Source organism: Sapajus apella, unplaced genomic scaffold, assembly GCF_009761245.1.
Source record: "Sapajus apella isolate SASKATOON/1434 unplaced genomic scaffold, GSC_monkey_1.0 scaffold37, whole genome shotgun sequence".
Taxonomy (NCBI): domain Eukaryota; kingdom Metazoa; phylum Chordata; class Mammalia; order Primates; family Cebidae; genus Sapajus; species Sapajus apella.
In genome coordinates, this window is record NW_022436977.1 from 17,816,914 (window position 1) to 17,842,292 (window position 25,379).

A 25,379-nucleotide genomic window follows, 5' to 3' on the forward strand; every position below is an offset into this window, starting at 1 on the left:
TAATTGAGCCTATCATAACTGTCTTTGGCTTATGTATTGTATGACTCTCTTTGGTATATATTTAATTGCCATTAAACAGAGCATTTTGCTCTCTCTGCAAAATATTTTATTATGTTCTTGTTCCTCGTGATCTTCATTTTTTTGAGTGGGGGTGGATGTCAGTTATGTTTCTTTCTAATTGTGGTCATTTTGTGTTTATTTTGTCTTCCAAAATATTAGCTACTTCTCAAAAAATAAAACACATCTAAATATCCTGAGAAATATAGATGTGACCAAAACTATATTAGTTGGTTTCACTCAATGTGACAATTAGTTTAATATGGAAGTATAAATATTGATTTCTCTTGTGCCTGCCTTGCAGGTCATAATGACTCAGATTTTGACCGTGTGTATGATAATATTTCACTTAGTCATAGTAATACAAATATGGCATTTATATCATTAAGAAATTGGTGAATCTACATCTTCTGTAGCATAAAAGCCACACCCACATAAATGCCAATTTGAAGTGTTCTCTAAAGATCCTCAAGTATTCATAAATCATGACATTATTTTAAGATGTATTTGTCCAGCGTGCTGTGCTGTAGACATCCTTATGTAACCCTTGACAAATAAAATGGAAAAGCCTTGAAAAAGAACCTTTCAAATCAGTCAACTAGAATTGGCATTTATCCACAGAATATCACCTGGTATTCATTTTCTTCTCCCATTCCCACAACTGTACAATTTGAAACCTCTCTTTGAATTGACTATTCTCATGAGAGTGATTGATAGAATTTAGACTATATTTTTATTTATTGTTAAAGAATGAGAAACAGAACTGAAAACAGAATATACATAGTGTAGGTCCTGCTTCCTTCTTGAATGCTATTATAAATTCGGAGGTTACTTGGGGCCTTAAACCTGATGGGATTCTAATATTTCCCTGTCTGGATCTCCACGGCTTGAGTGACTCTGATTAGGGAATAAAATATTAGAATCATGACTAACTGGTAATAGTATCTTACATACTTGTGAAAAACTTCAACAATATTTGAAATAAGATAAATAATAGGATTGTGAGTTGCCGTGTGGCCTCTGGAACAAAATGTTTAATCAAAACCGAAACGTGCGCTAATCCTCTTTGTGCAAAGAACTTTGATGATGTTACATAGAAGGTGTTTCTAATTACCACAGAGATATCCTTGCCTTGCTGCTGCTGGGGCAGGAATTTTAATAATGCTACACAGGAAGTGTCCCTAATGGCTCTTGGTGAGGCAGGGATATTTAATGGTGCTACACAGGAAGGACCTCCACACTGTTATTGCTGAGATAATGTCAAAAGTACTGCACAATGGGGAATGTTTTCTGCTTGGTGCCAGGCAGAAGATAACTCTTACTGCCAAAAAAAGACTGAAAATACACTTCCTGCTGCCACAGTATGCTTAGAATGCTACAAAATGCAGAGAAAATGTTGATTGTGCCAAAAGGAACAGAGAGAAGTGAGCCCTCCTGTGTGGGAAGAGTTACAGGGCCAAGACACTTGGGAGGCTAAGAAGTAAATCAGGCAACCTGCAGTTTGGTGAGATAAGCAAATATCTCTGCAAAGGTTCAACATGAAGTGCACTTCAAGATTTTGCACATAGGAAGATCAAGAATATATCAACAAGGGCTCTGAAATCAGAAACCCACATCTGGCATGAAAGAAACAAGGCAGGGCATTTTCAGCAAACCAAAGAAGCTCCAAGAAACAGAAACAAAAAGAGAGGAGAAGAGTTGAGTCTGAGTCAGCATAGCCAACATTCCTTGGCCATGGAAATGCAGAGATTTTAACAAACCCTTACTTAGATAAGCATGAGATAGAAAATTGAACTCCACTGACTGATACTTATGGTTGTTCTATAGTAAATATAGTCCCCATGGTAACTGAATAGTAAAATTCGTATAGTTTTCTCATTCCAGAAAGTATGTTTAAACCTTCAACAAACCCTTCTATGATTTGTAAAACATCCTGAGTTAAAAATCACATCCTGGTATTGTGACTGGTAGAAATTTGAATGGACTATATACTTGACTATTACAGTTAAGACTCTGGTGTCCTGGGTAGGCAAAACCAGATGAGCTGCTGTCTTCATCTTTTGGGTGAATAAAGAAAGTGAGTAGCCACAAATTTCATAAATCATCCATGAAAGAAACATGGAGGCTCCAAGGAGCCAAATGTTCTGTCCTCAACAACCACTACCTGAATTGTCCTTTCCTGGAAGGCGACGAGATCAGCATGTGAATCAAGTTGATCAGTCTCTGGTCTCCTAAAAAAAAAAACTATAGCACATACCTTTGCAGTCTGAAGGGTCTATTGCTAGTGAGTCTCTATGATTAGGGATGAGAAAATTAGTTATAAATATTTTAACGTTGTATGAGGTTGTCCTAGCAAATATTGACATTAGGTCAAATGGTGAAGATTTATGAATGAATGACTCCAAATTCCCTCCATGCCCCCCAAATTCCTAATCATCCTTATTCTATTCTACACTTTCTTCCTTTTGCTGTATTTATCAATTTCTAATAAACTAATGATTATTTGTTGTATCATTTGTTCATTGTTTGTCTTTCCCATTGTTAGAATTCATACACCAACAAGGGCAAGTATCTATATCTACTTTGTTCACCGATATATCACAAGCAGCCAAGCATGTGCCGAGTGCAGAGTAATTTCTTAATATATACTTATTGTAAGTGTTGAAATAATAGTTATCAACCTTAATATTTCATCCTGTCTCTAAGCCATTTCTATCTAGTTAATATGTTCCTATTAATCTAAACCTAATGAATTAATAAATAACTTCTCAGTTGTTTTTTATCAAAACAAGAATTCCGCCCGTATTTTTCTATTACATTCTTGGAACAACTCTTTGTAGTCTCTTATGTTTCTATGTTTCACTCATTTCCTATTCATTATTTTTCTCCATGTCCATGCCATCCTCTTCATGCTAATTAATATTAACATTAATGGTATCCTATAAATGCTATCTTATTAATGTCAATACATATCCTGTACATGACTGTTACATAATGGCCCCAGTTGTATCATTTCACTAAAACATTTAGGTATCATGAGTCTTGCCAACTGAAATCGATCAGTAAAGGGTACCCAGAGGACTGTGTTAAGAAGGATTCTAGTGCTATTCTGAAAGCATTCTGCATTTGAATAGGGGTATGTGTCATGGGACAGGTAATGATGGCATGTCATCATCATCAACTCACTACATTGAATGTAGCACACTCCTTCGTAACATCCAAGTTTTAGGTCATTCCTCTTTAATATCTTTAATATAAAAGTTTAAAAAAAATCTTCCTCAAAAATATTTTAATCATGCTTCTGTCCCATCACATAATAATTTGTAATGTTTCCCCTGTTGTCATGTCAAAATATATCTTTAATCTAAATTCTAGACAGATCAGTTACTGAATCTTCCTTCCCCATCCTCAGAGACTTAATCATTTGTGTTTCTCTGCTCAGAATCCTTGCTCTAGCCAAAGAATCTGCCTGTTTTCCTTGCATGCCTTGTTCAACTCTATTCAACTCTATCTACATGAGGTTGCATGCTGTACCTAAAATGGCTGTCCTCCTTTCGCTGGCCAAATACTTCTCTCATCTCTCTGGAAAATAACTTCCAGGAAGCTTTCTGTAATTAACCAGACCTGGTGAGACACAGCTTCACTCTAACCAGCCTCTGGAATCCTATGTTCAGTCTGATTTTTTAATGTGATTTTGTATAAAAATATAGAGCTGTATCTTAAATAAGTAGGGCTGAATTATATATCACATGCATTTTTATGCTCCTCCCGAGCTGTAGGGTCAGGGTGTAGCACATAAAAGGCAATAGTCCATGCTGATTACAGTCTAAGAGAGAACAACCTTTCCCTCCTGTTCAGAGCACTGCAGTTGTACTCAGTAATAGAGCTCAATGGACTTGTGAGTGGAGGTGATGGGCCTGTCAGTGGCCTGGCTTCAAGGCCAGATGTCTGGAAATCGCAATGGTTGTGACCTAAAACAGTCTTTTACCCATCAGTCTTGAATTCTTAGCAACACTCAGTCAAGGTCAGTTTGAGAGGAACCATGAGAAATATGCCACTGCACATACCTGGAGCTCAGGTGTCTAAAAACACCTAAGAGTTCAACAAGTTTTCTACTTTCTCAAATTCATCCTAACTCTTTTTAACTCTACCAAAGATACCTACCTCTTCATGTGCTTAAGTACACAGCTACTCTGTGGCTATAAATGGGAGCAGCTGTGGAGTCCAAGATGACACAGCCAAAGCTGAGTATAGTTTTAAAACCCTACGGCTGGAAGAGTTTGTGGCTGCTCACCTCAAAAAGGTCTTTCTCAATCTTATCTGAACTGCCCTCATCTCCTGGAGACTGTCTCTCAAACACTATCAAGAAAGCCATCATGCATCTGAGCCCTTAGCAAGCCATTCAAATGTACTGAGCACCTACAATATAACAGCCATGATTCAAGGCTCAGGCAATTTAGTGCTAGTAATTCCTTTGGGGATGTTTTTAACCTAATAGCGGAGGCAGCCCTATAATCATATAATTTGATTATAATGGTATAGATCTAAGATGAAGGTATGATCAAAGGGCAATGAAAACACAATGGTGCATGAAACCCAGCCTGAAAGTCTTAAGAAGGGTTTTCTGGAAAAGGTGATAACCCCACTGGGTCTTCATATTTAAGTAGGAGTTCACCAGGTGAAGAAAGACAACCGGGTTGGAGGAATTGTATTTATGTTACTACAGTTTAGTCACAAAGATACAAAGAGAAGTAAGGTAATGTTTGTCTTCTCAAAAATGTTACAGTATTACTGATGAGATGGGTCTAAGAATAAATAAACACAAGCTAAAATGGTTCAGATAAGAACCTTACCGGTTCAGTGACAGAAGCAGGGGGTAGGGGGTAGTGGATTAGGTAAGGGTGTGTCATTAATGTGACATGTGAGGTAGATCTTGAAATAAAGACAGGATTTTGATGTGACAGGATTTTGGTGTGAAAAATATATATGAGATAGCATAAGTCAAGGAATATAGGTAGGGAAGCTAATAAATGCAAAGGCCACATGAAAAGTACTACTGAAACTGAAATGTAGGGGGTCTGAAGGAGAATAATGAGAAACCAGTATCAACAGACAACGTGGGCCTTGCTTTTGGGTAATCTTGACTATCAGGATAAGGTGATTCGACTTTGTTATGTCAACCATGGAGAACCAGTGAAGGCTTCTGGGTGGAACAGTATTATGATCAGAGTCACCCATTAAGAGATACTCATTAGGTAGAAGTACATAAAATAATCTGGAGACAGAAGAGATAAAATTGGGGAAGTTGTTCTGAAAGTTATTACTTTCATGTAGGTGAGAAATAACAAAGAACACAGGAAGTGCAATAAGAATGATAAGAAAATGAGGCCAGGCATGGTGGCTAGTGCCTGTAATCCCAACACTTTGGGAGGCCAGGGTGGGTTGATCGCTTGAGCACAGGGGTTCAAGACTAGCCTGGGCAACATAATGAGACCCCATCTCTGAAAAAAAAAAAGAAAGAAAGAAAATTAGGTGCTGTGCTGTGGTTGTAGCTACTCCAAAGGCTGAGGTGGGAGTATTGCTTGAGCCCAGGAGGTCAAGGCTGTGGTAAGCTGTGATCACATCACTGCAGTCCAGTCTGGGTGACAGAGTGAGATTCTGTCTCCAAAAAAAAACAAAAACAAAAAAGAATAAGAAAATAGTGAATTTTAAAAATAGTGCAGTATGTAATTAATGAAATTGTAAACCACTTACATTTGTCTGTAGATGTATGTTTTCTTTGGGCAGAGGGTACGGAAGTGGCATCTCTTTTTATAACCTCACTCCTTTGATGGCAAATGGCCCCTAGTCCTAGAATATTATAATCACTCCATTAACAAGAAAAGATATTCCAGTTAGCTCTTCCCAAAGGGTTGGCTTCCAAGTCACTACTCTAATACTACAATTTATTTTACACAGACAAATACAAACAAGATTGCCTCCACCCTTTCTAAGACAACCTCATTGAGTTGTCCTGATGAGATAATAAAGTAGGTAGTATATAAAAGATAATTGGTGCTTATACATTTATTCGTATTACAAGCAGTGTTTTTATGTTTCAGTGACTGGGTCTAGGATTCAGAAAAATCAATGTCAAAACTGAAATAAGGTTCTTAGTACTTAGCATCAGGCCTGCCTCTTACTGAACTTGGCAAAAACAGGTTGAGGATGGAGACCCTGGATAGGAAATTAGGAAGACTCCTACCCAACAACTGATGCTTTGCTCCACATTGAGCAATGCAGAAGACATGGAAGAGTTCTAAAATGGAAATTTTTTTCACTCTGAAGCATATAACCACTTGGTAATAGAAAAAAAGTTATGCATGTATGAAGTAACTTTTGACCAAGACCAAGCAAGGATGAAGAATGTGGTTTACACTTTGAAGACATAGAATGATGGCTGATATGGTTTGGATGTGTCCCAACCCAAATCTCATCTTGAATTGTAGCTCCTGTGATCCCCATGTGTTCTTAGAGGGACAGGTTGGAGATAATTGAATCATGGGGGTGGGTTTTCACATGCTGTTCTTGGGATAGTGAACAAATAAATCTCATGAGATCTGATGGTTTTATAAAGGGTAGTTTCTGCACACGTTCTCTTTCCTGCCTCCATGTAAGATCTGTCTTTGCCCCTCCTTTGCCTTCCACCATGATTGTGAGGCCTCTCCACCATGTGGAACTGTGAGTCCATTCAACATTTTTTCATTATAAAATTACCCAATCTTGAGCCAGGTGCAGTGGTTCCCACCTGTAATACCAGCACTTTGGGAGCCTGAGGCAGCTGGATCACAAGGTCAGGAGATCAAGACGATCCTGGCCAACATGATGAAACCCCATCTCTACTAAATATATAAAAAAAAAAAATTAGCCAGACATGGTGGTGTGCACCTGTAGTTGCAGCTACTCGGGAGGCTGAGACAGGGGAATCACTTGAACCTGGGAGGCAGAGATGGCAGTGAGCCGAGATTGTGCCACTGCACTCCAGCCTGGGCTACAGGGCGAGACTCCATCTCGGGGAGGAAAAAAAAAGAAAAAAATTACTCAATCTTTGGTATGTCTTTATTAGCAGCTTGAGGATGGACTAATACAATGGCAAAGAAGGCTTCTGTGTTCATCATTCTCTTTGCCATATGCTGTAGTCAATCCTTGCTAAAGCTCTGCCTAAGCCACCATCATTTCAAAGGCTGTTTTTGGTTCCAGCTCCCTTCCTTCTACCCCATGCTACCACAACACCCTGCCCTTGGCTCTTTGATTTTACCATACAGGCTTCAGGGTTGCTTCATAAAGGTCCAGGATTAGCCTGACCGTTCTGGTTAGCATCATCCTTTCTTTATAATGTTTGTGGGACTTAAAGATGAACCACACAGACAAGAACTTTAAACTCTGTTATTGCCCTTTGTTGACACTTTCAACAAGTTAATTGTCTGCTTGCCTTCCTGTAATTACTTTAATTACATGCCATTAGTGACCACTAATAAATGCAAGTGTGTTTGATTTTCATACACCTTACTTTCTTTGCCCATCTACAGAACTCTTCCAAGGCTTTCAGAAGCAGTCAAAATAGAAAGAGGCAAACCAAGCACATTCACATTTAACCTTTGGAGCTAAAGTAAAAAATAAAGGATAATTCATGAATGGGCTAACTGTTTTCTCCTGCTTCTGACACTGACCAGCATTCCCTCTGTAGTGGTTACATATATATGCTGTGTGCTCGTTTATAAGACAGCAAAAGTTAAAAGGGGTTGAGAAATAAAAGCTGCCTAATTGCTGCTATTATCTCAACTCAAGGAGAGAATTGCTGGGTGATATTATGAGGATCGAAAAACCATTGAAGATTTTATTGATGGAACACTTTTGCTGTAACTTCAAGCTACAGAAAATGAAGGTCATTATTTTAGTTTTTATGAGCAACTGATTGGGCATTTACATAGAAAGAACTGAACTATGAGGAGACTAAGCCAATATTCTCCTTGCTACAGTTTTCTAGATTACATCACAATATCTGGTGTGAAAAAAACAACTTATCCAGTTATTGTCTTTTGGTCAGCTTTACCAGTGAAGTACACTGCAAGCCTGAGAAAATGAATTGTACTGAGAGAATGGTTAGATACTTTTCACTGTCACCTAACCAAAAAGAAAAGGAAAAAAAAATCATTGGCAAAAAATCAAATTCTGTGGCTGGCGGCTGTTTAAATACTTCCAGCACAATTCTCTTGCTTATTAAAACATTAAATACACCAAATTTATTTATAATGATAGCAATATGCTTTCTTCCAAATATAAAATGATAATTTGAATCCTTAATTACCAGATTTGAATTTTTTTCTTGTTGCAAAATTGGGTTATTAGAGGTCATTCTTGATCTTTCCCCGATACAGACTAATGGCAACACTTGAGTGGCAGCTGGCCAGGGCTGGGCATGTGAGCTCTTTATAGTTATGGGAAGGCATTTTAAATGTGTCTAAAATGAACGGCCCCAACCAGTCAAACCCAAGAAGGTAATGGCTATGAGCACCAGGTGTTCCTCATTGCGTACTCTATCCAGGTTATTAGGACGGGACTGATAACATAATTTACATGCAGACTCCGGTACGAGTTCACGTGGTATTTGAAAACACTCATCTTGTCAGAGGAAACAAAAACAAAAACAAGTGCTATGCAATTAATTTCAGGGAAAGGGTATATTTTCCTGATTTTTTTAAAAATATATCTAGTTTGTGAATCTAGTCAATACATTTTGGTTAAATGAATTAACATGCTGGGAAAAATTAAAATATATTTCACATTATAAAACGTCAGTTTTCCGATCCATCCACATTGATCCTATACCATGGACTTTTAATAAGTATACAATATGATCCCTTTACATGACTACCAAGTATTACAGTCTCTTCTGTCTTCAAGCACTGACATATTCTTGGATGAAAGATAGATTTGTATTAAAAGATATGACCTGACCAAGGGCTCTCAGAAAAGGAGGGAAGTATGGGGGTGCTAGGAAAATGAACTAACCAGAGTCAGGAAAAAAGTCTAGATGTTGGAAAAAGAGGAGTCTTAGGTCAGAATAAACGGCATGAGTTCATGGGAGAAGCAAACAACGGCCTGAATTAAATCAGACAGCATGCCTTGGGTGTGTTAGTGCTGTTTTATACTCTGTTGCCCACCCCCATTCCCAGTGTCTGTCTCTAAGAAATTTCAGGTTTCTATTGAAGGAGACAGAGCATGAGGAAGGTTTTAAAGTGTATCATGGATAAGTGGAAGAAATACTACATAATTTTAAGCCATTTCTAATCTCCACCATTAGTGAAATAAATAGTAGATAATTCTAAATTGTTTCTAAGCTCCACCACTGGTTTGTGTTTAATTAAACCTGGAAATAATGGACATGAAATTTTCAGATGCTTCACACACATAAAATGAGTACAATAATTAGGTTCATCTTTTTTTTTTTTTATCAACTAAAAGCTTATATTTTAAGATTACAAGTATCACTTTGGATTCTTAAATCTTTAAATCAGCAAGATAAAAACATGCCTGTCCGACCTGATCCTAAATAACTTTTGCAGCTCACTTTTCTAACAATCTTCCGATGAAATCTATGCTTCAACTAATTCCCAGCATCCTCAGTAAAGCTAAATGAATAAATGAAGTGTCAGCACCTCAAATATGGAGTTCTTTCCTGTCTACCTACCTGTGCTGAGAATGCCCTACCTACTTCCTCTGCCTGGAACATGGTCCTTTCTCCTTCAAGATCCATGATGAATGTCTCTCGCCTGTGACACACAGGTTTCCCCAACAATTCTCTTTGTTTTCACTCTTTGTCCAAACTCGCCTCTACAGGCCCTCCATTCAACAGCACTGTCATAAACAACTCAAGGAAAGTCTAGGCTCATGTATTCTTTCTGAGTCTTCAGCCAGGGCTGTTTAATAAATAAGCAATAAATAAAAGAATACAAAGGCACCGTTAGATGGCTAGAAAGGGAAGAAACTGAAGCAAGGGTAATTCAGTCCAATACATCATCCCAAACTTTGAAAGGAGTAATTATTTCTTCAGTTTATAGATAAAACGGATTTAACATCACGTTTTCAGACCTAATTTCAAACAAAATAATTAAGTTACCTAATAAGATCTGACTTACTGTGAACTGGGATGCTGGCAACTTTCCTCTCTTTCAGCCTCTATTCCTCTACTGAACTCTGCCACACAACCCTCTCCTTATCAGGAACTGAAAGCTCTCTTACGATGATTTAAAACATGAACACTTGTTGAATTTAGGAATAAGGATTGAGCATATGGGGGCTTTCCAGCTAGCATTCAGACTGCCTACACAAACATATAAACTGCCAACAAGGGAAGTGTTATATGATACAGAAAAATGAAAATCAGATACGCTGCAAAGCATTCTACAGTCAGAGTTTGTTGAATCGAACCTTCAAGTTTCAGTTTGAATAGAACCTTCAAGACATTCTGTGACAACACCTAGCTACTTTAGGCCTTATTTTCCTCATTGAAAAATGGAGGTGATACTCTACAGGTTCATTACACAACATAAATAAAATTATAAATGTAAATGACTTAGCATAATGTCTGGCACACAAACAGCACTCAAATATATTGGTATGATTAGGAATATAATTTAGGCATTTTTTTAGGTTAAGGAGAGCAAAAATGAATTGATTTTTTTTCAGCAAAATTTAATTGCACGCTAATTGCTTGGCACTTGTCAGGCTAGGCTCCATTATGCAAGCCACAAATTGACTCCTAAATCTCAGTGACTTAATGTCACAAAGGTTTATTTCTTGCTCACATTTTATAGCCAATGAGGGGTTGGCAGGGACTCTGTTCCACACAGTCACTCATGGATCCAAGCTGAAAGAGACTCCATCACCCTGTAGCTATACTATCCAGAACACATGCCTGCTAGATTGCCGTGAAATCATGCCACAACACCATGCCATACAATCAGGAAGCATTGCATGGGGGCTTTCATTCTCTCAGTCTAGAAGTGACATATGTATCACCTCCAATCACATGTCATTGTCTAGAACTGGTCACCGTGCCTTGTCTGATTGCAAAAGGGCCAAGGAAGAGGGAGAATGACAAAGGGACCACTGGCTGAGCATCACTGTTTTTTTTTGCCTTAATATGAAGCACTGGAGAAACACAAATAATGAAGACTTGGTGCTTCTTTGCATGTAGCAACTTGCATAGGTACTGAATGCCTTTAATAAGTGAGCACCTACTAGAGTGATGCTGCACACGTTTCATTGAGGTCACACAAGACACTTTGAGAAGAATCAAATTTTAAGATGACTTTTAGAGTCATGTAACATTTCACGCAAAAGATATACTCTTAAGACTTAATACCATGTGCCCTTTGTGCAATAAAGTTTGAATTGCCTAGAAATAAAAGGTAAGTTTATGTTTATGGTAATTTCATGGGATAATAGAAAAAATCCCCCAAACATTGAACAAACATTCTAAAATTAATTAGGCCACTTACTCCTCAATCTACTTCTCTAAATTGAAAAGACAGAGGTCTCTGGCTAAGATATTCTGACCCCAGTGGTGAGGGGGCATGGGGGGGTCTGTCATCCTCATGGCTCAGTGGTAAGCCTGCCTCAGGCAACCCTCAGCTTCTTCCCGACTCAGTTCACTCCATGAGTCCAAAAGCAAGGCGACAAGCTGATAGGAACTCAGCTAGAATTCTTGGCCTTCTATTCTGCTTCATGAGCCAAAGGAGAGAGGCCACCTTCCAAGGTCCAGCCAGCTAGGAATTAAGCCTCCTCCTCCTTTTTTCCTCCTTTACCCTTGCCAGAAAGCCTGTGGACAGCCTTCCCAGGCTTCCGGCTCCCCTGGCCAGCTGGGAAAGGCACAGCCTTTCCAGATCCCGAGGAGCTTGCCAACAACTTTTTTTTCTTGCCCCATGTAAGAGCCAGAATTGCGAGATTACAAAGCCACCGTCACAATATAGTCACTAATAGATGTTTTAAGAGACCAAGGGGAAAGAAGGTGTTTCTGGGTCAAAGAAAAAGAAAGAAAATGGTGAGTTTTGAGCAGTGTAGTCATGGTTTTTCACAGTTTGCTGATAATCAGAGCAAACCTTTTCCTTCCAGAGGACCCCAGGCAGTCTGAAAGATGTGTCTCTGATATCTGTTCAGAGCCATATTTCATTAGTTTTATTTTATGAGAAGCTTTCTTTTGAGCATTAACCCCAATTCTCTAATGCATGAAAAATTTAAGTTGATACTTTATGAGGAGGCATAAACGCTGGTACCAAATCTCTATTTTACATATAGACTTCCTGAGGACTTGATGGGAAGCCAGCTAGCCACTCTTTCTTTCAGAGTATGTTATGTGAGCCAGGGGACTTGAGCATAATTACTGGATTTGACAGGTGATATAGATCACTTCGAAAGTTGGCCTTGGTGTCTTTTGGCTCAAGAATTCCCCTGGCCCAGCCACAGACCCACTCTCAAGTGGTACTGATTCTCTGATTTGGCCTGGTATTATCAAGGGTCCACTGGCTCCAAAAATCCTAAATCTTCTCCAGCCCCAGTTTTGGACCAGAACCAAAGCTGCCTCTGCAGTGGCTGAGGGAAAGGGCCCCGAGCACAGAGGGTACTGACAGCTGTGAAGTGAGGGCGAGGCCGCCACTCCTTTCCAGGGAGGCCTGTCTGCCGCTTCCTCTCATCTATGTCCGAGGTCCCATGGATGCCCAAAGTAATGCCAAGCATTTTCTTTTCCTCAGGCTGACCCTAGAGAAGAGGCAGAGTCTGAATGTCTCTTTTCCAGGAAGTTCCTGTGACTCCTTTGAGACCAGAATACTGTCTAACTTATTACACTTACAGTTTCAAGTGCCAGGTACTAGACAAGGCATTGGAGCTCTCTTCCTCCAGAAAAATGGGTGTCATTTGCTCTGGGTCTGTGTAACTATAAGTTACCAGACAAGTAGTCCTTGACAAAACAAAAGTGCGTTCAACCTAAAAAAAAGTGATTCTACCTCCTACCTTAGACTACAGAATCCAGTTCTAAAAATTGAATCAATATTTTCCACATTGAACAATTTTAGGATTCAGTCTTCACCTATCTGTCCCTTATATACATGTATCTCATTTAATCCTCAATTCTACTTTTTATATCAATGTTACTGATATATTTGATATGTTATTGATTTCTTCTGAAGTTCAGAAGAAATCAAGGTATACACACCACAAGACTAATGCCACAGAGATTATAAGAGATGGAGGCAAGATTTGATACCAGTTCTCTTTGGCCACAAAGCCCTGTGTTCCTTCTATTACATGGAGGCCTCCACATTCCTCCAGTACAGTTCTAGGGCCATTCTGGATGATGAGGGACAACAGTATAGTTTGGACGCAGGTAAGATTCTAGCATCCTCCTTATATCTTCCAGGTCTACTTTTTTTTTGTTTTACATGTGAGGTTTTCATAAGAGATTTTCCTTGAAGATAAAAAAGTTGGAACAGAGTGCACTATACCATGTGGCCTCCTATTTCAGATTTTCTACTTAGGAAAAAATAAGAGCTAAGAGAATAATATATAACTACTGAGATATCCTCTAAGGATAAAATGACTAAGCAATGTTCTGTTAATGGCGATGATTGCCATGTTAACTTACTAGACAATTGGAGATGGTATCCTACACTACTTTGTGGCCCAAATCTCGTCTCATAGGCCAAAATATAAATTAAGGAAGAATTAAGGAGAATGGTTGAATCTCAGATTCTTTTAATATCTTTTCTGTTTGAGAGAAAAAAATCAAATTGCTCCTCCTCTTGTGATTTGGACAGCGTGGCCTATTGATAATTAGGGCATATGGACTTGGTTCTAATCCTAATACTGCCAGTAGTGAATTAAGTGACCTTAAGCAAGACATGGCACATTCTGGGCAGTCGTTTTAAAAATGTCATCCATCTTTAACTTGTTCTGATTTCTCTATACAATAGCGGCTATTAAAATGCACAGGATTTAGAGCCCACACTAGTGTCTAATCCAGTGGCACTTTAGCCCCTTCAAGAATGGAAATGGCAAAGTCAAGGTAATATGGCCTGAGAGTTCAGGGGTCCTGTGTGGCTCCCCATCAGTCACAGCTGCCTTCTTGCTTTTTGCTGATCTCACTTAACCTTGCCTTCCAAGGATAAAATATTTTTGTCCTCTTTCTGTTCTCTTTTTTTCTCCTTCCTTCCCCTTCCCCCTTCCCTCTCTTTCTTTCTCTTTTTTTTGTGGTGTGTGTGTGTGTGTGTGTATGTGTGTGTGTATGTGAGAGAGAGAGAGAGAGAGAGAGAGAGAGACAGAGAGAGAGCACAGCCAGGGAGAATGCTGATCACCTGAGTTTCGTATATTTCAGAATGGTCTCGCACTCTCCTGACACACATTTGTTAACCTCAGATGTTACTACTGGGATTTTCTTTCATAGCCATGCCTCGCTCTCTTTTTAGGAAGACAACTAAAAATCAAAAGCAGCCTACCTTGTAATCTAGCTCCTCCCACTAGGCCCAGCCCCTAGTCTGGCTCAAAAACCACGGAATATGGGCCTATCTACCAGGCTGCTCTCTACTGCCATCTCATGGTAATTCAGCCTCTCTTAGAGAATCAACCTTTCAGTAGGTGCAGACTCTCACAGGAGACAGAAATCATAAAGCCTCATGTCTGCCAGAGCAGCAGTCTTTACAACAGATTGTGTAGGACATAAAGGCTGAAAATATCAAGAAAGTGACTGAATGAGTTGAACGTTTAAGCAAGGTGTATATCATAACTTGATTTCAAAAAGTAACAATTAAGAAAGTATGACTTATGACAGAAGGTGAATCCTGAATCAGAAAGTCCCATCTTTAGGGGAGAAGTGGGAGTTTAGAATGTACCAGAATCTGGAGATATATTTATAGAGATGAACAGACTAAAAGCTCCACTAAGAGTCATCAGTGATTTCAACACAATGACTAGGACAGTGCATCAGTGTCTCACAGAGTCTGTAAAAGCAGTGAAAGTCACAATGAAGTCCGCTTAGTCACCCAACGCCATGTCACTGTGATACGCCCTGCTCCCACCAACATTCATGAGGCACAGTAGTCACAGGTCAGTTCACAGACTCTCCGGCACTTTGCTGCTACTTCTCCCATCACTTGGTCATAATTTGGAGTATTTCCATCTATGGGCATCATGCAACTTGCCTTTTTGTGTGGCTGCTTACCAGACGAGTCCATTACAGTATACACATTTGGTTATGAAAAAGCACACTTTACATTGAATAAAATTTGGAAGCACCTCAGAAAGGATTGTCAGTGTATGGCTACGCATGCAACACACAGAGCTAGGTTGTGATTCAAACGGTGTGCTTAGGCGCTGCTTTGTTATTTGTCTTTATTCTCCCCCATCCTATTTTTTCTAAATTGGCTGAGAGGGTTTAGACAATAATAATAACGCTTATAGTGTGAGTTGTATTAAATCAAGAATCCAATCTGTAAAGCTAACCCCACCTGACCACTTAGTCAAGATCGTCTAGTGCCAATTTGAGGCAAAAATCAAGATTAGATTAAATATTTCCCTAAAAAGAATAAATCTTCCAGGTTCAAACATAAATCAAACAGCAGTGTCATTCTATGTAGAAGAGGCACAATTGCAAAAAAGTTCATGCCTTACCGCCAGGAGTCTTGGGCTTCTGGAGGGCTTCAGGCTGTCAGTCTGTGACCAAGAGATCCAGGATTATGCATTCTACAGCAAATAGGAAAAAAAGAACAAAAATACATTGGAATAGCTACAAATGCAGTGAAAATGTGTCACCTACAGACTACTAAAAAAAGAGAAAATAAATTGGCACTGGTTCATAATTCCAGTTGATTTAAGCAATTTTAGGCCTTCAACCAAAAAGATTTCTCCACACAAAACTTAATAAGTAAGCCAACAGCGTTGACCAGGGCCTGAAAAAACACAGGACATGGTTATTGCAGCTAAGCAAGAATGTCAGATGAAACAAGGACGTGGAATAAGGTAACACCAAGGCATACAGTAACCAAGTTATTTCCTTCCCAACAATTACAATTAGTTCATGGGAGAAGTCTTATTTTGGTTAAACTATGTCCCCAAACTGTACTAACCTATCTTTTAACTAATTTAGGTATTGGCAGACAAGACTCAACTAGAATTTGTTATTAGGTTTCTTTTTTCCATTGTATTTGTATTTATATGTCTTCTATTTATCACAGATCATAGGAGTTTCCATTTAACTTCTGATAGCAGAAATAAAATATTTCCTTATAAAAGTGTTTTAAACTTAATCAGGAATAAAGTAAATCTTAAGTAAATAAGAACACTTTTCATATATCAACATAGGAAATATTTTAAAAGTAGCAATAAGTGGCTGAATTTGGGAAACAGAATTTTCACAAAGAAAGGAGGTTAACCATACCTGGGAGATTGGAAGCTAAATGAAGACAGAGTCAAAGATTTCTTTGTTAATTTTATCTCCCATATCTAGCACAGTACATGGCATATAGTAGGTACTTGATAAATACTTTTTCAATAAATGAACAAATAAACACCTTCTGGGGAATCTGGAGGATGTTTAGATGTCTGAGCTACTGATGGGCATGGAACAGGGCTTGCCTATGATTCCAATTCTAATATCTGGAATTGTTAATCTCACAGTACTCTGGAAATACTTACAGAATATATAACTGAACAGGCTGAAGTGTCCTGATTTTCTAAAATTCCTCAAAAAGAAAAGGAAAAGGAAAAAAACTAAAGACAGTTTTAAAGTCCTCCCCCTACTAAACACGCACACACACATACACACGGACATGTGCACATGCACATGCACCTTAAAGCAACTGTCCTCAGACAATAGCATTCTAAGGCAGGAAATCCGCCCCAGATTCAGGCAATAAGGGGGTGCACTACCTGTAATGAATTTTAAAATAATAATCAGCTTCAACTAAAAGTTGATCTACTTTTTATCACCACCTTGCACTGATAATTCTCAATCATGGCAGTGATAAAATACTCCTTCCTCTGGGCAGATAACTCCCACTACCCACTATGCCACTGGGTTCAGAAAAGATGGTTTATGTACTTAAAACAGGTAAGAAATTATGCTGGCCGGGCGCGGTGGCTCAAGCCTGTAATCCCAGCACTTTGGGAGGCCGAGGCGGGTGGATCACGAGGTCAAGAGATCGAGACCATCCTGGTCAACATGGTGAAACCCCGTCTCTACTAAAAATACAAAAAATCAGCTGGGCATGGTGGCGTGTGCCTGTAATCCCAGCTACTCAGGAGGCTGAGGCAGGAGAATTGCCTGAACCCAGGAGGCGGAGGTTGCGGTGAGCCGAGATCGTGCCATTGCACTCCAGCCTGGGTAACGAGCGAAACTCCATCTCAAAAAAAAAAAAAAAAAAAAAAAAAAAGAAATTATGCTGATAGGAAATCTGGCAGTGACAGACTTTCCATATTCAGAGACCTTAAGAGTTCGGGGGTTAATAAAAAGGAAATTCTAGGACTTTTCTATATAAAACATTACAAGAAAGTCTAGACAGGGTAGAAGAAGAGGAATTGGTCTTTGATATCATTCTGAATCGCTTCGTAGTGTGTTGATGAGGATAAGTGAACACAACCCAGGGGAAGCACTACTCCCTTTAGGCTGAGAGTCTAACAGCTATGGACAATTTCATCTGTGCCATTCAAACTTGGATATTGAATACTGGCAACTCATCTGTGCTTTCTTGATCTTTCTTGATCTTTAGAAGATAAGTAAGGAAAAGTGATGCTTTAATACTTGCACAGCCCGTCAACAGAAAAATATGTAAAATAAGAGGTTTTTATAAGCAGGTGATCTTTTGGAAGGTATTGGGTCAGCTGCTCTTGATAATTCCCCCTTTGCTGTGAACTTGCTCCACATAAGCCAGCTCACCTCACATCTACGGCTGCCTCTTCCAAGGTTAGCATCTTGGCTGACTGTGACCCCTGATGACTTGTGTCCCTTCTCAGAGCCAAGCTTTCACTTGCTTACACTGAGCCCATGAATCGGACAATTCTTGCTCCTTATTGCCTGTTTCCCTGCTGAGCTAGTGCTCAGAATTCAAGCCACTTGTCTCCATACCATTTTACTATTTGTTCGATTGCAGTGGTTAAAAGTCTCAATTTCTACTAATGTTGTTAATTCAGGATAAATTCTACCATCATAAGAAAACACCAATAATGGAAATCCCTTTCAGTTGTAATTGCATTTTCAATGATGAAGAAACATAGGTATGAATGCACAAACACACACACACACACACACACGCAGAATAACATACATTTAAATTACAAACAAGGTTGAAGTTGCTAATTTTCTTGATTGTACTGTATTTCTAACAAGAAGGCAGTCAAATCTAGCTCAATAAGTGACAATCAGTGGCATAAGCCCATTACTTACATATCTACTGGCCTATTGTGACACAAACTGTCTTATAGCAATCCTGTTGGAATTTTAATATTATTTTTATACTACAGATGAGGGAAAACGCAAAGACCATAAAAGTAAAGACAGTTTTTCTAGATCACATTGCTAGCAGGGGAAAGTGTTCAAACTGGTCTTCTTTCTGCTTCCTACTGGAGCAGGCACATTTACTAAATGGCACTGATGCTGCCAGTGTAGGTCTTATGGAAACAGATATGATGATGATAAAGGACTATATCTATATCAGTGTTCTCTTAGCATCCTGGCAGGGAAAGAAAAGAGACAATGAGTTAATCCCCAGCAAAATGCCATGATGTAAATATAAAAGAAAAAAACAGCTCCACTTCAATTTTGCAGGCACCTAAGTCTATGCTTGCAAGGTTTTTGCTAATTCAACAGCCTTTTTTTTTTCATATGTTCCTCTACTTCTAATTATACCATTTAGCTAACATTTTCAGTAGTTAGGTCCCAGACATTTTCCAACATTCTTGCATATTCAGCTTTTAAATGTTTAATGAGAATACACAGGGTATGTGGCCTTATGTCAATCTACCTTCTCTACGTTGCTTCTTCTAGCAAGTATTAGCATAAATAACAACTTGGCCCAAACCAGAACTGGAGTGTGCCAATCCACAGTGATTTCCAGGGTAGGGAATGACAATGGGCCCATGAAACATAAATTATAATAAATGCTTGGAAACTTGGCATACCACTTCTGAAATGATCCCAGCTTTGCAGCAGGGAGGGCACAATGCTTTTACATTGAAAGGGGTAAGTCACAGTTTTCCAGATCTTCAAGCTCTCATTTCTAAAACAAAAATAAAACTTATTATCCTTGTGAAGAAAAGGGAGCCCTTGTACACTGTTGGTGGAACTGTAAATTGGTAAAACCATTATGAAAAAGGTGTCAAGGAACCTCAAAAAACTAAAAATTGAATGGGTGTGGTAGCTCATGCCTGTAATCCCAGCACTTTGGCAGGCCAAGGTTGGTAGATCATTTGAGGTCAGGAGTTTGAGACCAGCCTAGCCAACATGGCAAAACCCCACCTCTACTAAAAAAAAAATTCCAAAAAAAATTAGCCGGAAGTGTTGGCACACTCCTGTAATCCCAGCTACTTGGGAGGCTAAGGCAGGAGAATCACTTGAACTTGGGAGGCAGAGGTTGCGGTGAGCTGAGATCACTTCTAGGCTGGATAGCCTGGAAGACAGAGTGAGATTCCATCTCAAAAACAAAGAAAGAAACAAAAAACTTAAAAACAGAACTGCCATACAGTCTATCAACTCTACTCCTGGGTACATATCCAAAGGAAATGAAATTATTAATAATACATTAAAGAGATATGTATGCTCCCACATTATTGTAGCATTACTCACAATGGCCAAGATATGCAAACAATATGTAAGTATTCACCAGCAGATGAATGGATAAAGAAAACGTGACAAATATTTACAACTGAATATATTATTCAGCCCTTAACGAAAGGAAACTCTGCCATTTGTGACAACATGAGGAAACTTTGAGGACACTTTGCTAAGTGAAAGAAGCCAAACACAGAAAAACAATTACTGCATGATTTCACTTATATGTAGAAACTAAAGAAGTTGAATCCATAGAAACAGAGTGTAGAGAAGTTGGTGCTAGAAGCTAGGGGGTGGGAATAATGGAGGGATTTTTGTCAAAGGGTACAAAATTTCAGTTATAAAATGAACTAAGTAAGTTCTGGAACATCCACTACACAACATGGAAACTACAGTTAATAATCATGTATTATGTCCTTGTAATTTGCATATAGAGTAGATCTGAAGTGTGTTTACCACACACAGAAAAAATTGGTAATTATGGGAGATGATGAATATGTTAATTACCTTGATTATAATTATTTCATAATATATATGTACATCAAATCATCATTTTGAACACCTTCATATATACAATTTTTATTTGTCAATTATGCCACCTATAAAGCTGGAAGAAAATAAAAATAAATTCTTATCTTTATCTTTTTCCTATGAAAAATTATAAATATGAACATTTTGATATCAGAAAAGCACGTCAAGTTCCCTGAGAAAACCAATAGGTAATATTATTGCAGAACTGGCAAAGCCCTTTACTACTGAATTAGTCCATTCTTGCATTGCTAAAAGAACTACATGAGACTGGGTAATTTAGAAAGAAAAGAGGTTTAATTGACTTAGGTCTGCAGTCTATACACGAGGCATGGTTGGGGAGGCCTTAGGAAGCTTACAATCATGGTGGAAGGCGAAGAGAAAAGAGGCATATCTCACATGGTGGAAGAAGGAGAAAGAGAGAGAAGGAGGAGGTGCTATACACTTGTAAACAACCAGATCTTATGAGAACTCACTATCCTGAGAACAGCAAGGAAAAAGTCCGCCCCTATGATCCAATCACCTCCCACCAGGACCCCACTTCAACACTGGATATCAAAATTCGACTTGAGATTTGGGTGGGGACACAAATCCAAACCACATCAACTGGGTTTAGAACATAAAGCCAGAAATCTTTCCCCTTTATAAGTTGTACAAGAGTTTAGCCACCGAGCAATGTTGCAAAGCTAGGTCTAGGCAGTAAGAATTTTAATGGGGATGTGGAAAACTATTTGCCCACTTCTTCTTGTACAAACATCTGTATTCAGGGGCTTATTATTAAGAACCAATTAACAGTGAAAGAGTTTGGAGTTAGAGGCCAAGTTGAAATGATTCAAATTTTATAAGGAATGTTTCAATTTTTCTTTCTTATTATAAATCTAGATAGTCATTGGTCAAAATGCATTTACTGACTACTGACTGTGTGCAAAGCACTGTGAGTACACGACAGAAGATGATCTTGTGTTTATCAAGTACCTACCATATTCTAGGTGCTATGCAAGGCACATTTACTTCTGTGTCTGTGAGTGATGAGGGCAGAAAGGGAGGGCCAGGAGGTATGAGAGGAGGGAAATGGAGTATTCTAGCTAGAGGCTCACTTTTATTTATCGCTGGGATTCATACATATCTGCAGACTTGTGATTACCTGATTATTTGCAGAAGAAACTTAGGTCTCTTCATAAATTCAGACAAACCCACTTGGTCTATGACAGTCCCTCTTTTGTCAGTGGGGTGGAGCAATCCATGGCCCATGACTGTCACTTTGATTCATGTTCTGACCTAACTTTGCACGGACTCATATATTAATATATGGTACTTGTCCATTAAGACGTATTTAAATTAAAGGGTGAGAGAGAGAGTCTTTCCATTTTGACAAGGGTACAGGGTGGTTTATGCATGATCTCACTTATATGTATAAACTAAAGAAGTCAAACCCATAGAAACAGAGAATAGAAAAGTGGGTGTTAGAGGCTAGAGAATGGAATAATGGAGGGATTTTAAAATTTTAGCTCCTTGAGGGCTTAACTAAATCAGCCACACCACAGTGGTGGCAGGGAATTATCTACCATGCCTGCATATCAGCACCTCCTCAAACCAACCATCTCACAAAAGTGAAAAGCCAGACTCAGAAGTGTAATACAATGTTGGCAGATCTGGGAACCTCAGGAGCCCTTGGCATGGACTTGAACACTGGTGGCAGTGACCTGGCATGAGGCAGAGACAAAGGCACCTGAAGCATGATGGGGTGGGGTAGCATATTCCATACAATAACTGAAACCTTTTCCTAATGAGCACATATGAGACACCTCTATGGAGGGGGTGCTGCAGGGGCTGAATTTATTACAAGAGCATCCAGAGAAAGACTTTTTACTCTACCTGATCCTGCAACACATATTTTACATGGAAAATTTATTTCTCCTAACTGTATGACAATAAAAGTTTATTAACCTCATCTTACTGATGAGGGGATTGTAACTTAAAAAAAGTTAAAATCGCCTCTGAAGGTCACTACGTGGGTCAAATGGCAGCCCGCAGAAAGATACATCCAGATCATAACTCCTGAAACCTGTGAATATTACCTTATATAGCAAAATATGTGAATGAGTAAATTTAACAAGGGGAGGAGCCCATTCTGCATTACCCAGGTAGACCTAAAGGCAATCATGTGTATGCACCCTATGAGAGAGAGGCAGAGGGAGTCTGGGGGACAGATACATAGAGGAGAAGACACACAGGTGGCAAAGTGACCACAGGGGTGAACACTGGAGTAATGCGGCTGCAAGTCAAAGTGTGGCTGGAGATACCAGAAGCTGGAAGAGGCAAGGAATGGTTTCTCCCTGAAGCCTTTGGAAGGAGTGCAGCTTGGCAGACACCTTGATTTCACACCTCTGGCCCCCAGAACTGGGAGAAAATAAACTAATGTTTTAAGCCACCAAATATCTGATAATGGGTCATAGCAGTCACAGGAAACTAATATAGTTGCACAATAAACTACAGAAGACATGTTGCTGATAAAGTTTGCCCAACTTTAAAGTCTGTTTCCTTTGGGTGCCACTGAGATTCCCCCCACAATATTATCAACACACTCCACAACAATCGGGCCTGACATGACACTTACATCTGCTTCAGCCACCACCACCTTTTCTTTGGAAATACATTGTGAAGGGTTGAGAAATTTTGGCATTTGAGCCTATTTTCCTTTGTAAACTAAAAAGTACTGGATATGTTAAGATTTAAAGTAGACATATATGAAGTCAGGGCTATAGGAATTGAGTTGAGAACTTGTTATGGGCAGAGATGATCAGCAAAGGGTTTATGAAGAAGAAAGTTTTGAATTGTGAAGAAAAGGATACATGTATGTGGATAATTGTGAAGGACCAGGTTGAACATTCTGGGCCCTTGGAAGGCTTGAACAATATTTCTAGGGGAAACTTACAAGCTTCATGCAGAGCTCACAGTGGAACCTAACTTGCAACTGAAAATATTGCACCAAAATGAAAAACTAGGTGGCTTTAGGTCCTGGTTGTTTTTGTTATTGCTATCATGGATTGCTGCTATTCCTTCAGGAATCAGAGGTATTCTGATTTACTTACCGAAGATCCTTTTCTTCATTTTTTTTAAAAGGCCTTCCCATGTCCAAGTTCAATACTGAATTGGTTTTGTAGCTACGTCTCTTTATGGTCTGGCATTTTCTCTCTGTCCACGTGCCTCTTTCAATGGCATCTGTTTTGCTAAGAGATCTAATAAATTACAAGCCAGACTAGGAACAAACAGAGCCATGAAGGCTGAGTTCTTGTAGAATAGGTTTTAGCTTTATTTCAGCCCTTCTCCCCTCACCCAAGGTGAATTAAGTAATCTTTATGAGACAAAATTACCTGCATTCTTGCCTAACCTTAATAATGAAAAAGAGAAGGCATTTTATCTATTCATTGTGAACAGCGTAATCACAATTTGCTATGGCTCACAGAAACAGGAAAAAAATAATAACAACAAACGACCACAACTAATGTGTTTTTCATTCTATCTGAGAATCCGAAGAACCTGGTAGTTTTAACTCTAGTTCATTACAGTCAATGATTTAATCTCTGATGGCAGGGAAGCAAGAAATATAGTAATGTCTAGGGTAGCAACAGCAGCACTCCAGATCAATACTTAAAAGGGCTGTAGCAAGTAGGCTCAGTTTCCTCACAAAACACCTATATATTTCTTGTCTGAGAAGACGGAGGCTGAGATGGGTCATCTGGGGTGCATGCAGCATCTGCCCTCCAAAATAGCTGGTGAGGTGACATATGCAGTGCTTGCCAGCTATGTAAGGCATTGTGCTGGGTCCTGCAGAAAGCACGAAAGCTTAAAAGCACTATCCCTGCATTAAAAATCTTGTTGGTAAAATGAGCCATAATGACTTGAAGTTTAAATCATAGCCCCAAACAATCAAAACAAAAAGAACCCCAAGTAAGAGTTCAAGACAACAAAAATAGCAAAAGCCAGGCCACATTTAATTACCGATAACTGCTACAGGATGTCAGAGAAATGGGCAGAGTATATCACACTGGGGTGGTCTGGAAGAACTCCATGGTAGTATCAAGATTTGAAATGAATCATGCTAACAGGATGTAAAAGAAAAAAAAAATCAGTATCTAGAACCACGGAATGGTAACTTTATGAAATATTCAGTATATTCTGGCATTGCACCAGGCCTGTTTTACTCACGTGGCAGGATGAAACCTTGGTATGCACTGGCTTGGACCTGGGCACATCTGAAGGTAACATTGTTCATTCAACCCAGGATAAATGTGAATATACAGGCAGAAACATATATGTTCTTCACATATTTTACAAATTTGCCCTTCGAGTTCTAATCTTATGAATTTATCCGTTTGGGACTATCTGTGGTTTGTATTGGTCTTAGCTCATCTCTCTTAAATTAACATATGAGGACCAGATTTTCCACTCCAAATAGAGTGACTCACTGAAGAGCAGAAAGCAATTAAATTTCTAAGCTTTTTTCCCAACATCCTGTACACCTCAATTTACCAATACAAAAATTGCTATGGGCATTATTACTATTTTTAATGATGGAAATACTGTTCTATGCTATGTGTAATAACCTTTATGAAATTTATCTCTGATAGACAAGCCTCAGATTCATGGTCTACTAGATTCAACTTAATCACTTGTCCAGGAAATATTACAGATGATTCCTTTGTGCTAGGTGATATTTCCAGTGCTTTAAGTACAACAGTGGGGGAGAAAGCACAAGGTCTGTGTGCTCATACAGCGCACATTCAAGAGTGTGTGTGTGGCAGTGACTGGGGGGAGACAACGAAGAAGTCGTCTAATGAATAAAGGGAAGTTCAGAGTGCAAGGTATCCGCATGTGGAATAATGACAGTGTGACGAGATGATGAGTGACTGCTGGTGCGGTGCAGGTGGGAATGCCA

The 25,379-nt window shown here is 39.1% G+C and overlaps 1 protein-coding gene across 11 annotated transcripts in view; it reads right to left on the reverse strand.

Moving 5' to 3' along the window:
- The window catches only part of SEMA6D (semaphorin 6D), a 552,663-nt gene that overhangs the window by 303,370 nt on the left and 223,914 nt on the right, over positions 1–25,379 (reverse strand). For 10 of the 11 annotated variants that reach the window (XM_032297552.1, XM_032297553.1, XM_032297549.1 and 7 more), the window contains one exon: positions 15,760–15,831. The gene's annotated coding sequence lies outside the window, so the exon portion shown is untranslated. Of the gene's footprint in view, positions 1–15,759; positions 15,832–19,263; positions 19,362–25,379 lie in introns of all 11 variants that reach the window. The other variant, XM_032297542.1, reaches the window with a different exon arrangement.